This window comes from Tamandua tetradactyla, chromosome 14 (genome assembly GCF_023851605.1).
Source record: "Tamandua tetradactyla isolate mTamTet1 chromosome 14, mTamTet1.pri, whole genome shotgun sequence".
NCBI lineage: Eukaryota > Metazoa > Chordata > Mammalia > Pilosa > Myrmecophagidae > Tamandua > Tamandua tetradactyla.
Window position 1 is genome coordinate 79,377,093 of NC_135340.1, and position 4,298 is coordinate 79,381,390.

General features: G+C 41.4%; 1 non-coding gene across 1 annotated transcript; it reads right to left on the reverse strand.

Annotated features, from left to right (window-relative positions):
• Positions 1-2,301: 2,301 nt before the first annotated feature.
• LOC143656647 (U2 spliceosomal RNA) lies at positions 2,302-2,492 on the reverse strand. The gene has a single exon (XR_013162554.1). It is a non-coding gene; the product is annotated as a U2 spliceosomal RNA (small nuclear RNA).
• Positions 2,493-4,298: the final 1,806 nt, after the last annotated feature.

Here is a 4,298-nt window from a genome sequence, read left to right on the forward strand (position 1 = left end):
CCATAATTTTAAGTGAAAAAAGGTAATACCAAATGATCTGCACATTATAAGCTATCTGAGCTTATGGATGCCGACTAGCCAGTAATAAACAAAAACAAAGAGAGTTGTGTTTGGATAGTAAGAATCTGGATGATTTTTATGCCTTTTTTTCAAAATCTCTTTATTGTGGTATTTTCATTATCTTGGCTGCTCAAGAAAATACTGTGCAATGGGCTGGTTTAAACAATGGGAATTTATTGGCTCATGGTTTTGAGTCTAGGAAAAAGTCTAAATCAAGGCATCATCAAGACATTGCTTTCTCCATAAAGACTGTGGCTGCCAGTGGTCCATGGTCCTGGCCTCCTCTCCAGGCCTCTGGTTTCATGAAGCACCCCCAGGAGCATATTCCTACTTCATCTCCAAAGGTCTCTGGTTGCATGGGCTCTGCCTCTCATCATTCTTTCATGTCTCTGCTCTCTCAGAATCTCCAGCCTTTCCTAAAATGCTTCCTCTTTTAAAGGATTCCAGTAAACTAATCAAGACCCACCTGGAATGGGTGGAATCACCTCTCCCTCTAATCCAAGGTTAATACCCACAATTGAGCGAGTCAGATCTCCATGGAGAGAATCTCATCAAATTTCCAACCTAAAGTGCTGAATAGGGATTAGAAGAAATGGCTGCCTCCATGAGATGGATTAGAATTAAAACATGATTTTTCTAAAATACATAAATCCTTTCAAACAGCACAGCTGCTGTTAAAAAAGCACCACAGGGTGATGTGATGGTGGCTCAGTGGCAGAGTTCTCACCTGCCATGCCAGAGACCCGGGTTTGATTCCCGGTGCCTGCCCATGCAAAAAGAAAAAAAAAGCACCACAAGTTGGATAGCTGAAACACAGAAATTTATTATCTCACAGTTCTAGGGTCTAGAAGTCCTAAATCAAGGTGGCATCAGGGCCATGCTTCCTCTGAAATCTATAGAGAAGAATCTGTTCCATTCCTCTCTTGTCTTCTGGCAGCAGCTGACAAGCCCTGGCATCCCTTGGTTACTGGCAGCATAACCCAATCTCCGCCTGTCATATGGCTGTTTTCCCTGTGTCTGTCTGTGTCTTCTCTCCCTTATAAGGACACCAGTCATATGGATAAAAGGTCCACCTTACTCTAGTTTAATTTGTCTAATTCCATTTGTAATGTCTCTATTTCCAAATAAGGTCACATTCTGAGGTACTCGGGATCAGTACTTCTTTGGGGGGAAACAATTCAACCCGAACAGAGAGGAAAACATCAGGCATAAAAAGTTATTTACTTAGGGGTGGGCCACGGTGGCTCAGCAGGCAGAGTACTCGCCTGCCATGCCAGAGACCCGGGTTTGTTTCACGGTGCCAGCCCGTCGTGCAAAAAAGAAAAAAAAAAAAAGTTATTTATTTAGGAATCTTGAATTCCTAAGTCTTCACTGTCTTGATCTCTGCTGACCTGTGCTGAGATGGCCTTCTTGCACAGCCTCAATGGAAAGAATCATCATGTAAAGTGACTATAAATATATCAAAGTCTTTCTGTGCTGGTTTGGAAGGATGTATGTCCCCTAAAAAAGCCCTGTTTAATCTGAATCCCATTTCATAAAGGCAGAATAATCCCTATTCAATACCGTATGTTTGAATCTGTAATTAGATCATCTCCCTGGAGATGTAACCCAATGGAGTGTGGTTGTTAAACTGGATTAGGTGACGATATGTCTCCACCCATGTGGGTGGGTCTTGATTAGTTTCTGAAATCCTATAAAAGAGGAAACATTTTGGAGAATGAGAGATTTGGAGAGAGCAGAGAATGCTGCTGTACCACGAAGCAGAGAGCTCACGAGCCAATGACCTTTGGAGAAGAAGAAGGAAAATGCCTCCCAGGGAGCTTCATGAAACCGGAAGCCGGGAGAGAAGAAGGTAGCAGATGACGCCATGTTCACCATGTGCCCTTCCAGATGAGAGAGGAACCCTGACTGTGTTTGCCATGTGCCCTTCCACTTGAGAGAGAAACCCTGAACTTCATAGGCCTTGTTGAACCAAGGTATCTTTCCCTGGATATATTTGATTGGACATTTCTATAGACTTGTTTGTTGTTTTTTTGTTTGTTTGTTTGTTTGTTTTAATTTTTTTTAAAGGACGTGACAGCAGGAAGGAAAGAAAGAAAGAGACGAAGAAGAAATGACAGCACAAGCAGCTCAGGGGGAAAGACACAAAGAGAGCTCTGGACATCCCAGTCTGGTAAAGAAAAGGAGCAAGGCAGGAGAGCGAGGAAAAGTCAAGTCTGTCAGTTCACACCGCAACTGAGGGAGGGGTGCACCATTCCTGGAAGTACTGCAATACCAGGTTGATGCATGGAGTGGACGGAGCAAGCTCTTATTCCATCTCCCTGCTCCAAAAATCCATTTAATATATTGTCCTCGGATAGAAGACGTATCAGATATTAAACTGATAAGAACAGATACTACACTTGATCTTAGCCAAAAGGCCGAGAAGCGATCTATAGACTTGTTTTAACTGAGACATTTTCTTGGCCTTAGAACTTTAAACTGGCAATTTATTAAATTCCCCTTTTTAAAAGCCATTCTGTTTCTGGTATATTGCATTCTGGCAGCTAGCAAACTAGAACACTGTCCTACTAACAACTTGCATTTGACTAGCACTTTATAACTTTCAAACTATTTTCACATCCTTCATCAATTTTGAGCTTCAAGATAATCCCCAAGGGTTTGTTCGTATGAAACTTAACCCCACAAAGGATAGGTCAAGCCTACTTAAAATTAGGCCTAAGAATCACTCCCAAGAGAACCTCTTTTGTTGCTCAGATCTGGCCTCTTTCTCCAGCCAATATAACAAGTAAACTCAGTGCCCTCCCCCTGTCTACGTGGGACATGACTGCCAGGGGTGTGGACCTTCCTGGCAACATGGGACAGAAATCCTAGAATGAGCTGAGACTCAGCATCAAGGGATTGAGAAAATCTTCTCCACCAAAAGGGAAAAGAGTGAAATGAGACTAAAGTGTCAATGGCTGAGAGATTCCAAACAGAGTTGAGAAATTATCCTGGAGGTTATTCTTATGCTTTAAGTAGATATCACCTTGTAGTCAAGATGTAGTGGAGAGGCTGGAGGGAACTGCCTGAAAATGTACAGCTGTGTTCCAGTAGTCACGTCTCTTGAAGATGGTTGTATAATGATACAGCTTTCAGAATGTGATGTGTGATTGTGAAAACCTTGTGTCTGATACTCCTTTTATCTACCTTATCAACAGATAGTAAAACATATGGAATAAAAATGAATAATAGGGGGAACAAATGTTAAAATAAATTTAGACTGAAATGCTAGTGATCAATGAAAGGGAGGGGTAAGGGGTATGGTATATATGAATTTTTTTCTGTTTTCTTTTTGTTTCTTTTTCTGAATAGATGCAGATTTTCTAAGAAATGATCATGATGATGAATATGCAAAACAAACAAACAAACAAAAAAGATAATCCCCAAGGCAGGCAGTGCATATAGTATTATGACCATTTTTTTTTTATGGAGACACTAAGTCAGAAAGCTTAGTAATTTGTCCAAGTTCACACAGCTAGTAAGTGACAGAGCTGGAACTAAATGTTTGAGAATTGTTTGGCTTAAAAGGACATGACCAGACACTCAGTAAATATCTGCATATGAACTCTGAGGGTACGGGGATCATGAGAGAAAATACTGATTGACATTTTAGGGGAACAAAGGAGAGTTTTGCGAGACAAAAATGCTTAACCATTTAGGGAGGACTACACAATGGACTGTTGGAGAGGCCAGAGTGTGGCGCACCTGAAGGAAGATGACTCAGATACCTGTACTGAGAACAAGGAGGCATCTTTGTGAGGAAGGGGAGGTTTATGATGTGCCTGACATATTTTGGGAAGAAGAAATAAGGGCGGCCCTGGATTTTTATCTTTGGTCTCTTCATGCTCAAAAGAAGCTGAGAGGAAAACCATCAAATTAGACTGGGGGATAGAACAAATGAGAATAACTCTAAAAGTTTTTAGGTATAGCTCTTGAGAAACCAATTAACCATCAACTGGCCGGTGACAGTACCATCTCATAGTGCGGTTCCAACACCTGTGCTTGAGCCGGCTAGCTCTGTTTTCTGAACCGGCATCTGGAGACTCTTCCTCAAGCATGTGTGAGTTCTCCATAAGGACTTTCAAATTTTATCTCTTCATTGGATGATTACTGAAACTAAAATTAATGTTTGCAGATTCTGGGTCATCTAGACAGCCAACTGCATATCATAATGTGATCTGAGTGTCTACTTTGGT